This window comes from Molossus molossus, unplaced genomic scaffold, assembly GCF_014108415.1.
Source record: "Molossus molossus isolate mMolMol1 unplaced genomic scaffold, mMolMol1.p scaffold_m16_p_10, whole genome shotgun sequence".
NCBI classification, from domain to species: Eukaryota; Metazoa; Chordata; class Mammalia; order Chiroptera; family Molossidae; genus Molossus; species Molossus molossus.
The window spans coordinates 50,513,283-50,527,470 of NW_023425345.1; the positions used below are offsets into that span (position 1 = coordinate 50,513,283).

General features: G+C 41.6%; 1 pseudogene; it reads right to left on the minus strand.

Moving 5' to 3' along the window:
* Positions 1-3,020: 3,020 nt before the first annotated feature.
* On the minus strand, positions 3,021-4,054 carry LOC118624486 (annotated as a pseudogene).
* Positions 4,055-14,188: the final 10,134 nt, after the last annotated feature.

A 14,188-nucleotide genomic window follows, 5' to 3' on the forward strand; every position in this document is an offset into this window, starting at 1 on the left:
TAAATGTAAAAAAAATGTCCTCGGGTGAGGATTAAAAAAATAAAAGATAGTAGATGTGCACCCTGGCTGGTGTGGCTCAGTTGGTTGAGTGTCACCTTATTCACCAAGGTTGCCAGTTTGATTCCCAGTCAGGGAACATTACTCGGTTTCCATCTCCATCCCCGTAGTGTGCATGCAGGAGACAGCTGGCAGCCCATAGATGTTTCTCTCTCACATTGATGTTTCTCCTTTCCTCTATCTCTAAAATCAATAAAAACATGCTTTTTGGTTTTTTTAAAAGATAGTAGGTTGGCCCTGGCCGGTTTGACTCAGCGGTTAGAGCATCGGCCCATGGACCAAAGAGTCACGAGTTCAATTCCAGTCAAGGGCAGATACCTCGGTTGTGGTTTGTCCTTGGTCAAGGTCGTGCAGGAAGCAACCAGTCAATGTGTCCTTCTCACATAGATGTTTCTCTCTCTCCCTCCCTCCCACTCTATCTGAAGATAAATAGAAAAATATCCTCAGGTGAGGGTTAAAAAAAAAGTAGGTTGTGGTCAGATGGGAGAATATAAAAATTAAGATCATGGAGGCATCGTGGGTAAAGGACAAGATCATTGCATGAGTAAAGGACAAGATCATTGGAGGTAAGGAATTTAGAGAAAGAGATAGGAATTCATAGAGATGGGGTGTTAGAAAGATCATCAATTTGAAATCATTTAGACTTAAGATAAGCAGTGTTGTAGAGTCACAGTGTTAGGGTGCTCCAGAGGAAAAGAACCAATAAGATTTCTTTCTTCCTTGTCTCATCTCATCTATGTCTGTGTCTACTATCTATCTATGTATCTGTCCTAAATGAAATTTGTTATAAGGATTGGTTCATGCCATTATGGGGGTTGAGAAGTCCCATGATCAGCTCTCTGTTGGTGGTATAAATTCTAGTATAAGTCTGAAAGCCTGAGAACCAAGAACATCTTTAGTTCTAGTGCAAGGGCAAACTGATACCTCAGCTCAACAGTCAGCCAAAGAGAGAGAGAGAGCGAGCAGGAATGCTCTCTTCCTCTGTTTTTTTTTTTTTGTCTGTTCTGGTCCTCAGTGGATTGGGTGATACCCACTTACATTGGGGAGAGGGCCATCTGCTTTACTCAGTCTGCCTATTCAGATGCTAATCTTAGACGAAAACACCCTCACAGACACAACTAGATATATTTAGTAAAATATCTGGGCACTTGTTATCTGGTCAGGTTGACACACAATATTAGCCATCACAGCCAGGTAATGGGTAATAGAGTTTTCACATGATATTCAAAGTAGAAGGTTTTTTAGGGAAGAGGGAAGAGACATTTGGAAGCATCACTGAGGAGTAAGGAGGACACTTTCCTCACTCCCAGTTCCAGTGGTATGAGGGGTGGGGAAAGATATTTTTCACTACTTGTCAGCTTTTACTACTTGTATGAGGGATGTTTGGCCTGAAAGGAGAACCAGTTTTCAGTTAGAACAAGAAGTTGAAGGGAATGTTGAGAGTGGAGTTTGAAAATGTAGGGCACAGTAGAAGGGTTTCAAAATTTGGAGAGAGGTGTGTGGCACATGGGCATAGAGCAGAGGATATGTAGAACTGTGTGGGGATCAGAATATAGGAGATGAGATTAGATTAGAATCATCTTTTGGATTCTTTTGATGGACAGCATAAACAGACCAAGAACATGAGATTAGGCCTGATGGACAGCAGGCAGGTACTGGAGGTGAGAGTGTGAGTGTGAGGAGGGAAGAAAGGGTAAGGAGTCTGGATCCTGGGGAAGGACAGTCTTTATTTTTAATTTTTAATTAGTTTTAAAAATACATAACAGTCTGAGGAATGGGGTAGTCCCAGAGACGTGGAAGTGGGGTACAGACTGACAATCCCCAGAAGAGGGGGTGGTGGGGGAGAGATGAACCACAGAACTTATATGCATGTATGCATGAACAATGGACATGGACAACAAAGCTGGGCACAGGGCAGGGAGGGGGAGGAGGGGGGAATCAGTGGGGGGAAAAGGAGAAACATTTGTAACAAAAATTAATTAATAAAAAATAATAAAAATACAAATTATATATATTTAAGGTATACACATTATGTTTTGACATACATTTACACGATGAAATGATTATTATAGTCAAGTTAATTAACATATTTTCTCACAGTTACCTTTTTAAAATTGGGATACAAGTACCTGAAATCTACTCTCGGCGCATTTCCAGTATTCTGTAGAGTATTATTAACTGTAATCATCATGCACATTAGATTTCTAGACTTAAATCATCCTACATAGCTCTAGCTGGGTTCGCTCAGTGGTTAGAGCGCCTGCCCACGGACCAGAGAGACCCAGGTTTGGTTCCTGCTTGGGGCACGTACCTTGGTTGCAGATGGCAGCCAGTCAATGTGTCTCTCATGTCGATGCTTCGTTCGCTCTCTTCCCCCCTCTCTCTCTCCCGCTCTATCTGAAAATAAATGCACACACACAAAAATTATCCTACATAACTGCAGCTTTGGACCCTTTGTACACATCTTCCCATTTCCCCCACGTCCCTGCCCCTGGTAACCACCATTCTCCTCTCTGTTTCTGTGTATTTGACTTTTTTTAGAGTCCACATATTAGTGAGATCATGCAGTATTTGTCTTCTCACTTAGCATAATGTCCTCCAGATTCATCCTTGTTGTTGCCAATGACAAGATCTCAGGAAGGACATTCTTAAAGTACTTGGTCTCACTTAAATATCTGTCCCTGGTGGGAAGGGATGTCTTATTCTAGGAATAAGGGGTTCTCTTGGTGAATCCTGTGGATTCTCTCTTGATGACTACATATTAATGATTTTTGCTTTACTTTTTGTTTGTTTGGGTACAGTGAACTTTATTGATGGTACATGACAAAGTAGGGCTCCTTAAGCCCCTCCCCTTCTTCAGGGGATCTGGGATGGAAACTAGAGGTCAGGAGATCTCAGTGTATTGAGGGATCAGTTTGGGAGAAGGACTCCCCAGCAGTTGAGGGCCTCTCTTCTTGCTGGGGTTGGTGGTCCAAGGGGCTCTTACTCCTTAGAGTCCATGTGGACCATGAGGTCCACCACCCTGTTGCTGTAGCCGAATTCATTGTCATACCAGGAAACAAGCTTGACAAAGTGGTCATTGAGGGCAATGCCAGGCCCAGCATCGAAGGTGGAGGAGTGGGTGTCACTGTTAAAGTCACAGGAGACAACGTGGTCCTCAGTATAGCCCAGGATGCCCTTGAGGGGGCCCTCTGATGCCTGCTTCACTACCTTCTTGATATCATCATATTTGGCAGCTTTCTCCAGGCGGCAGGTCAGATCCACAACACACATTGGGGGTGGGGACACGGAAGGCCATGCCAGTTAGCTTCCCGTTCAGCTCAGGGATGACCTTGCCCACAGCCTTGGCAGCGCCGGTAGAAGCAGGGATGTTCTGGGCATCTCCTCGGCCATCACGCCACAGCTTCCCAGAGAGGCCACCCACGGTCTTCTGAGGATAGTGATGGCGTGGACTGTGGTCATGAGACCTTCCACGATGCCAAAGTTGTCATGGATGACCTTGGCCAGGGGGCCCGAGCAGTTGGTGGTGCAGGAGGCATTGCTGACAATCTTGAGGGAGTTGTCATACTTGTCATGGTTCACGCCCATTACAAATGTGGGGGCATCTGCAGAAGGGGCAGAGATGATGACCCTCTTGGCTCCACCCTTCAAGTGAGCCCCAGCCTTCTCCATGGTAGTGAAGACACTGGTGGACTCCACAACATACTCAGCACCAGCATCACCCCACTTGATGTTGGTGGGATCTTGCTCCTGAAAGATGGAGATGGACTTTCCATTGATGACAAGCTTCCCGTTCTCAGCCTTGACTGTGCCTTTGAACTTGCCATGAGTAGAATCATACTGGAACATATAGACCATGTAGTTGAGGTCAATAAAGGGGTCATTGATGGCGACAATATCTACTTTGCCAGAGTTAAAAGCAGCCCTGGTGACCAGGCGCCCAATATGGCCAAATCCATTCACTCCGACCTTCACCATCGTGTCTCAGGGCTGAGGCTGGCACTGTGCAGGAAGACGTGGCTGTCTGACGAATTGGAGGAGCAGAGAGCCTACTTTTTTTTTTTAATCCTTACCCAAAGATATTTTTGCATTTATCTTGAGAAAGAGCAAGAGGAAGAGAGGGAAGAAGAGAGAGAGAAACATTGATGTGACAGAGACACATTGAGTGGTTGCCACCCACACGACCCCAACCGGGGCCAGGGACAAACTGCACATGAGGTATGTGCCCTTAGCAGGAGCCGAACCTGGGCCTCTCTGGTCCACGGGCTGATGATCTAACCGCTGAGCCAAACCGGCCAGGGCAATGGTTTTTGCTTTAAATCTTATTGTGTCTGATGTTATTAATATTAAAGTTTGTTTTAATTAATATTGTGCAGCCTATTTTTCGGTTTTCCTTTCAGTTTTCCACCTTTCTGGATTATTTTGCTTTAAATGTATCTTGGTAATCTGTACATAGTTAGATTAAAAAAAACAACCTGATAGTCTGTTTTTTTGATAAGTTTAATTTTTATATATGTATAGTGTGATTAATAATCATTTTTAGACTTATTTCTGCCATTTTAGTTTATACTTGTTTTGGCTATACTTTTACTTGCTTCTGTTATATATATACAGTTTTGTTTTGTTTTTTGAAAATTCTTAATATTTATTAATCACAGTATAGCTTAAAATTCAGTTTTTTGTTTTTTTAATTTTATTTTGTTACAGATGGTTCTCCTTTTTTACCCCATTGACACCCTCCTCCCCACCCCACCCCGCCCTGTCCCCAGCTTTTTTGTCTATGTCCATTGGTTATACGTATATGCATATAAGTTCTGTGGTGTATCTCTTCCCTCCTCCCACCATCCCCTCTTCTGAGGGTTGTCAGTCTGTACCCTACTTCCATGTTTCTGGGTCTACCCTATTCCTCAGACTGTTATGTTCATTATATCCCAAAAATAAGTGAGATCGTGTGGTATTTGTCTTTTTCTGCTTAGCTTGTTTCACTTAGGATAATACTTTCCAGGTCTCTCTATGTCATCTCAAAGGATAAAAGATCTTGCTTTCTTACAGCTGCATAGTACTCCATTGTGTATATGTACCACAGCTTTTTTATCCATTTGTCTACTGATGGACACTTGGGCTGTTTCCAGATCTTAGCTATTGTAAATAGTGCTGCTATGAACATGGGGGTACATATATTCTTTGTGATAGGTGTTTCAGGCTTCTTAGGGTATATTCTTAGAAGTGGGATTACTGGGTCAAAAGGCAGTTCAGTTTTTAATCTTTTGAGGTATAGAGTTCTTTTTCTCTTCTACTGATTTTCAAATTGAACATTCTATTTCTCTTTTTCGTAGTTACCCCTTAAATTTTTAACATGCATACATACTGAACTCTAAAGTTAATATCTCTGCCTTCATGAACAATACAAGAGCTTTAGAATGCTTTAAATCACATTCCTTCTCTCTGCCCCAATATGTTTTTTTGTTTGCTATTTTAGTTTCACCTTAAATCTTGCTTACTATAAATATTTCAAATGCACAGATAAAAATGGAGAATACAGTAAGTAATCCCCCCTTATCCACAGTTTTACTTTTCACAGTTTCTATGACCCCTGGTCAACTGGTCTGAAAACATTAAATGGAAAATGCCAGAGATAAACAATTGATAAGTTTTAAATTGTATGCTGTTCTTGCCTAGCCGATGTGGCTCAGTGGTTGAGCATCAACCCATGGACCAAGAGGTTGTTGGTTCGATTCCTGGTCAAGGCACATGCCTGGGTTGCGGGCTCAATCCCCATTGGGGGTGTGCAGGAGGCAGCTGATCGATGTGTCTCTCTCGTCGATGTTTCTCTCTCTCCCTCTCCCTCTCTAAAACTCAATAAAAATATAATAAATAAATAAATAAATTGTATGCTGTTCTGTGTAGTGTAATGAAATTCTGAGCCCTCAGCTTCATCCAGCCCAAGACTTGAATTACCTTTCTATCCCTTCGTCTAGCATATCCATGCTGTATGTGCTACCCTACTTTTAGTCGTTTATTGGCCATCTTAGTTATTAGATCGTCTTGGTATTATAATGCTTAGGTTCAGTAACCCCTGTTTTACCTAATACCCCAAAATCCTGGCAGGGTAGCTCAGTTGGTTAGAGTGTTGTCCCGATACGCCAAGTTTGTAGGTTCGATCCTCAGTCAGGGCACATACAGGAATCAACCAATGAATGCCTAATTAAGTGGAACAACAATTGATATTTCTCTCTCTTTCTCTCTTTTCCTCTTTCTCTCTCTGTCCTCCCTGTCCCCCTTCTTCTCTTTCCCTCTCTCAAAAAAAAATCAATTAAAAAAATGTATTAAAAAAGCCTGGCTGGTTTGGGCTCAGCAGTTAGAGCATCAGCCCGCGGACCAATGAGTCGCAGGTTCGATTCCGGTCAAGGGCATGTACCTCGGTTGCAGTTCCTCCCGGCCCTGGTCAGGTCACGCAGGAGGCAGCCAGTCAATGTGGCTCTATCACATTGATGTTTCTTTGTCTCTCTCTCTCCCTCCCTCCCCCTCCACTCTAGCTAATGATAAATAGAAAAATATCCTTGGGTAAGGAATTTTTTAAAAAATGTATAAAAAAATAATAATAATGCTTTTGAAAATCTTGGTAAGCCCTTGGCTGCAAGATTAATGTGAAGGCTGAGTATATCAAGCTGAGTATTCCAATAGATTACAAGTGAGTGGAAACCTACATCAAGACTTCCGGTCAAGATGACGGTGTAGGTAAACGCTATATCGCATCCTCCCACAACCACATCAAAGTTACAACTAAACTACAGAACAACCATCATTCAAAACCGCCTGAAATCGAGCTGAATGGAAGTCCTACAACTACGAAATTAAATCAGCAGCCACATCCATACTGGTAGGAGGGGTGGCGGCGCCCCCGGCGCGGGCTGGTCCCACACCCAAGTGTGGCGGATAAAAATCAGGAGGCTCCCGCGGCTGGGAAGGTCCTTCCTGAGGACTGAGGGGTCCCCATTCCACATCAGGTGCCCCGCTCAGGGTTCCAGTGCTAGGAAGAGAAGTCCCCATAACTTCTGGCTGGAAAAACCAGCGGGAACTGAGGCTCAGGGAAGCTGACGCTGCTGGAGCTCCAGGCAGCTCCCTAGAGGGTCCGCACACGGACTTATCGGACTCTCTCCCTCTAAGCTTGGAGGGGAGGCAGCTCCAGGGGCACCAGAGACATACAGGGAAGAACTGAGTTGTTTGGCACTGGAGCGAGGGCTGGAGAGGGGGCTTTCTCGGGGACAAACGTGCTGTCAGAGGCCTTTGTTCCTTTGGTGAGCCCGTCCCGGGGCAGCAGACAGTCACCATATCTGGGACTCCAGCAACCTGGCTCACACTGATAGCCCCGCCCTGCTGACTCCCTGAGGCCCCGCCCCACCCCACCCAACTTTCAAGCCCACCCAAGCTGTTGCCAGTTGCTTAACCATAGGATTGGCCGGTCTTGGATCCTGCTTCAGGTTTTTCCTAAATTCTTTCAAACGAGCAGCATCTGGTCTCAGCGAGCTCCATACCTCTCATTAAGTAATACACTGAAACAAACACAGGGAGGCAGCCAAAATGAGGAGACAAAGAAACAGGTCCCAAATGAAAGAACAGAACAAAACCCCAATAAAAGAACTAAGCGAAATGGAGATAAGCAACCTAACAGATACTGAGTTCAAAATACTGCTTATAAGGATGCTCAATGAACTTAGTGAGAACCTCAGTGAACTTAGGGAGGGCCTCAAAAGCATTAAAAAGGACCAGTTAGCCCTGGCCAGTTTGGCTCAGCGGTTAGAGCGTCCGCCTGCGGTCCGGAGAGACCCGGGTTCGGTTCCCGCTAAGGGCACGTACCTTGGTTGCAGTTTGTCCCCGGCCCTGGTTGGTCGTGCGGGTGGCAGCCACTCGATGTGTCCCTTTCACATCGATGTTTCCCTGTCTCTCTCTTCCTCTCTCTCCCTCCCACTCTGTCTGTACAAAAAATGGAAAAATGTCCTCGGATGAGGATTAAAAAAAAAAAAAGGACCAGTTAGAAATCATGGATACACAGTTAGAATTGAAGGAGGCATTAACTGAAGTAAAGAATAATTTACACAGCTTCAATAATAGAGTATGTAAATCCAAGGAGCAAACCATTGATTTGGAATATAAGGAAGAAAAAAATCCCCAATCAGAACAGCAAAAAGATAAAAGAATCCAAAAAAATGAGGATAGTGTAAGGAGCCTCTGGGACAACTTCAAGCATGCCAACATTCGCATCTTGGGGGTGCCAGAAGGAGAAGAGAGAGAACAAGAAATCAAAAACCTATTTGAAACAATAATGGCAGAAAACTTTCCTAACTTGGTGAAGGAAACAGACATACAAGTCCAGGAAGCACAGAGAGTCCCAAACAAGATGAACCCCAAGAGGCCCACACCAAGACACATCATCATCAAAATGCAAAAGGTTCAAGACAAAGAGAGAATCTTAAAAGCAGCAAGAGAAAGGCAGATAGTTACCTACAAGGGAGTTCCCATAAGGCTGTCAGCTGATTTCTCAAAAGCAACTTTGCAGGCCAGAAGGGAGTGGCAAGAAATATTCAGAGTGATGAAAACCAAGAACCTACAACCAAAATTACTCTATCCTGCAAAGTTGTCATTTAGAATCGATGGACATATAAAAACTTTCCCAGACAAGAAAACATTAAAGGAGTTCATCACTACCAAACCATTATTATATGAAATGATGAAGGGTCTTTTTGAAGAAAAAGATAAAATGTATGAACAAACAAAATGGCAATGAATACGTATCTATCAACAATGGAATCTACAAACAAAATGAACAGGTAGAACAGAAACATTCTCATAGATACAGAGAACATTTTGTTGGTTGCCAGTTGGGAGGGGGTTTGGGAGAATGGGTGAAAAAGGTGAAGGGATTAAGAAGTACAAATTCATTGCTAGACTGACAAACCTCAAAGGGAAAGGGGTTGGGGGTGTGGGAAGAAATAAACCAAAGAATTTATATGCATAACCAATGGACACAGACAATAGTGTGGGAAAAGGTGGGAGGGGGGTGGGAGTGGGGAGGAGGGGGTCAATGGGGGAAAAATGTGGAACATCTGTAATACATTTTACATCCAACAATAAAGATTTGAAAAAGAAAAAAAAAAAATAATAATAATGGCCCCAGAGTGCGAAGATATGCTGGTAATTCAGATATGTCAATGCTTCCTTTAAAGGAAAAGGTAAAAATTCTCGATTTAAGGGAAGAAAAAAATTGTATGCTAAAATTGCTAAGATCTATTGTAAGAATGAATCTGCTATCCATGAAATTGCCTAATTTATAAATTCAACTTTATGGTAGGTAGTAGATATAGGAAAAAACATATTATATACAGTATAGGGTTCAATACTATCCTCAATTTTGGCATCTACTGGGTAAAAGGTCTGAACTGGTGAGAGATCACATCCACAACACAAGGTCAATGTAGAGCAAAACGGCTTTATTGCATGCGCTTGGGTGCAGGTGGGCTGAGCCCAAAAAAAGGGGAGTCAGCCCTGAATAACAGTTGGGGTCTAGGTTATATACTTCTAGCTTCTGGCAGTTCCTGCTGACTACTCTTCCTGGCCCATTGTCCACTTTGCAGTTGGACTGGTCTGGTATCTCGTCCTGCATCTTGCTGGGTGATTCATTGTCTTGCAGATAATCCAGATAATCATTCCGTACTCAACAGAAGGCTGAGCAAAGATCATGCAAGCAACACATTTTTCACAGTTTTTGCCTTTTGCAAACTTTTACCTTTACCCTTTAAAACATTACTAACCCTTTCACTGGGGTCTTGGAACATATACCCTGCAGATAAGGGGGTACTACTGTAATATAGAAACATGTGTACTCACCACAGTGCTTTGTGTAATCTTTATACCAATTTGCCCTGCATCTTTTTTTAATTGACTCTCTGATTGTGTATATTTTCAACATTCCATGCATGTGGAAAGAATAATATGAATTCCCGTGTACCCTCATCTAGCCAGCAGTTATCAACCATTTTTTCATTCTTAGTTTCATCTATTCTTTCCACTCCCTTCTTTTGATCAGTTGGTTTGGGTACTGTCAACATGGTCCATCCTTTTCTAAAAGTTCTCCTATGAGTCTTTTCATCAATGGTTTTAGCAGCCATTGATGATTATTGCCTAGATCTAGTCTTTCATTAAGGCTTGCAAAATATGACTTTTCTAATGCTGTTATTATTCTGTATTTATTAGCTGGAATTCTTCTATAAAGGTGAGTTTTCCTTCATTAACTTTTTTATTACTCTGAAATATGCTTTATACAGGAGAGACAGAATAAATGTTTTGTTTTCTCTTCATAAATATTTAGAATAATGAAATGAGTTAGTGCCCCACTAACCTCCAAAAGTGACCAGTGAGTTTTTTTGTTTATTTGAGTATGATTAAGAATTGATTTTTATGTATTTAATATGTTTTAGGCACTATAGACATTTTTTTTTTTTTAAATATTTTTTCTTTATTGATTTTAGAGAGAGAGGAAAGGAGAAAGAGATAGAAACATGGATGGTAGAGAACATTGATTGGCTGTCTCCTATATGATCCGCACTGGGGATTGGGCCCACGACCTGGGCATGTGCCCTGACTGGGAATCGAACTGGGGACCTCTTGGTGCATGGGTAAACACTCAGCCAGTGAGCCACACCCGCTGGGCTGTAGACATTCTTATTGGTAATCATGTTGTCCCATCTTAGTCTGGTGGGAACACATTTAAGATGGCTCCTGTGTCCTTAATAAAACCCCAGTAGTCTTTGATAGCTTGCTTGCTTTAGACACAGGAAAATACCCCATCTGTTTATTTTCTTCCATAAACCTGGAATCAGCCATTTCTCTAAGGAGCCCTGGTTTCTTTTATTGGGAAATGGTATTTAGAGACCACAATTTAGGCACCATATTAAATAAAAACACGCGGCAGTTGGGTTGCCGTCTTTCCTTCCCCAGAGTTAGTCACTATAACATGCTCAGTAACAATCCCTTGAATGCTTTTAGAATTTTTGCTATGTATATATGAGTATACACAAACTATATAGTATTTCGTTGGTTCTGAGATGCATATCTTCTCCACCCCCATAACCCCATTTAATCTCTGAATCTGTGATGTGTTTTACAATGTATTATATTTTGGCAGAGTTTTTTTCTTAGTGATTTATAAGATAATGATGTCTTATCTGTAGCTTCTTAGATTAGAAGGAAAACAGTATTTAAAATTTTACACTTTATAAAAGCAGCATCATATTGGCTTATCTTTTGGCAATTTGCTTTACTTAGCATGGTTTTTGAGATTTATTTCATGTTAATAAATGAAATAGCTCATTTGTTTTAAGCTTTCTATAAGTGGTTATATAGCTGTGCATTTTATTTATTTATATTTTTATTTTTCAAAGGACTTTCCATATATCTTTTTTTTTTTTATCCTCACCCGAGGATATTTTTCCATTTTTCGTACAGATAGAGTGGGAGGGAGAGAGAGAGAGAAACATCGATGTGAAGGGACACATCGAGTGGCTGCCACCCGCACGACCAACCAGGGCCGGGGACAAACTGCAACCGAAGTACGTGCCCTTAGTGGGAACCGAACCCGGGTCTCTCCGGACCGCAGGCCGACGCTCTAACCGCTGAGCCAAACTGGCCAGGGCCCATATATCTTTTTTATTGATTGATTTTTAGAGAGAGAGGAAGGGAAGGAACAAGTGAGGGAGGGAGGGAGATATCTGTTGTTTCACTTATTTGTGCATTTATTGGTTGATTCTTTTATGTGCCCTGACTGGGGATTGAACCCATAACTGTTGGGCATCAGGATGATGCCCTAACCAACTGAACTACCTGGCCAGGACAAGGAGAGTTAGCTTTAGGTTCCTTAAATCTGGTCAAGGAAACAGGAGTTAGAGGGAAAGAGTTTGACCTGTGTCCTTGGAGGGGGGAGTAAAGTACTGTTTGGAAGAGAGGAAGCTGCCTAAGGACCTGTATTCCGACAGGTTCCTGAAAGAGCTGTTGCTGGATGGAGACTCTACTATTGGGAGATTCATTTATTTCAGGGGATATTTTATTAGTACCTACCTTGTGCCAAGCACCAGGCTAGATGCTCAGGGTATCATGTTGAACAACTAGATAGGTTCCTACTTAGCATGGATTTACAATCTAGCAGGAAAGACAATTAAATAAGTTATAATTTAATGTGAATGCTATGATAGAAGTAGTCAGGGTTCTTTGGAAGCCTATAGTAAAAGCATTGGATTAGTCTCAGATAGGAGTAGGGAAGGGAAGCGTGTAGGTTCTGGAGTTAGTGGTATTTGAACAGGGACTTGACAGATGAGCTGGAATTAGCCAGGCAAAGAGAATAAGGGAGAAGAGTCCAGCAGCAACCTGAAGTCAGTTTTATTGTAAGACTGGAACTTTTGAATGAGGAAGGAAGAATTAGGTAAACGTGGATTCTCTGTGGGAAGTGACCTTATTTCAAAATTTGTATAGGGCCTAAACTTTTTGCCCTCTGAACATGAGAAACCTTGTTTTCTCCTTTGTATTGGATGGCTCCTTCCTATCAGGATCCAGAACCCAGACTGATATTTCAAATCAGCCATATTATGGGTTAAATAGACTTCTGCACACTGACCTTTTAGTTATCTAAATCTGAGTATATGTATTACTCAGTGTTCAAAGCGGAACACATATTTGATTCTTTAAAATTACTTCTCAAACTGATTATGATTATATTTGATTTCTTCTCACTGATTGCTGGCTAGCTAAAAATATATAATAAAACATTTAACAGTCTAGGAAAGAGTGAAAAAAGTTTAATTGAATTGCTGCTAAATAACATAGGATGTTTTAGGTTTTGGGTGGCATAGAGGATTAAAGCTTTTTTCCTTAAAATATGTAGTTAGAAGTGCTTATACAGTGGAGAAAGTAATTTCATTTTCAAAGTAAGTTATCTTGACCTCAGGCCTCCTTGTTCCTATTCCAGAGGACCTTCTGCCATTCTGCTGGGGCCAATTAGTTCTTAGCTCAGGCGTTTAATTTTCTCTACAGAAGTTGAGCTTAGCTATGTTTATAAGCTGTGAACATCAAATTCCTTTTTTCTTCTAAGAGCTAGAACATCAAGTTCCTTGCCAGTGATCTAAAACACATTGAATTCTATATCTTCAAGTGTAAAAGATTTATTTTCTTTGAACTTAGATCATGATGTTTAAAAACTAAGAGACCTTAAGTTATTATCTATTAGTGGTGATTATTCTAGTTCTGCTGCAGATATATATATATATATATATACACACACACACACACACACACAGTTAAAAACAGTACAAATTAGTGTTTTGTTGCAGAGGATGTAGTATGACTGGCAGTCTCAAATTATTTAATCGTTTAAAAAGTATTTGTAAAATAAACAAAATCATGTTAGTAAGCAGCAAATCCCTGACTGTGTGTGTGTGTGAGAATATAGGTGATTTCAAATGCACTTAGACTGGCATATAATTTGAAACACAATAATTGTCACACTGCAATTGTATACATGTTAAATCAAACATAAAATATCTTTTTACTATGGTCAAATCAAATATTTCAGCTGGGGGAAGAAGGCACTGCATGAGCATAATGATATTGTTTGATGTTATTTGATTGTTGATACTATAGAAAGGCAGGACAGGTTTGACCTAACATTTCAAGCAAGGGTCTCCAGGCTTGTTATTGCAATTGTCTGTTGCTAAGGAACAAAACCACTCCAAACCTGGCATAAAACTCATGGTTCTGGGTGTTGATCGGGCTCAGCTAAGTTATTCTTGTATGAGTTCTGTCATGCACTTGTAGTCACATGGGGCCTGGAGTTATCCTGAAGGCTTCTTTCCAGACTCATATGTCTGGCACTGGAGCAGGAAAGTCCAAATAGCTAGGAGCTGGAATAGCTAGAGATCCTTGAACATATTTATTTCTCTGTATTTCTTATAGTCTGCCCAGCATAGGGGCCTCATGGTAGTCAGACTTCTTACATAGAGGCTTAGGACCCCAAAAGCACTTGTTCTAAGTAAGGGAGCCAGAAGGGAGTTGTATTGTCTTTTATTACCTAAATTCAGAATCAGTG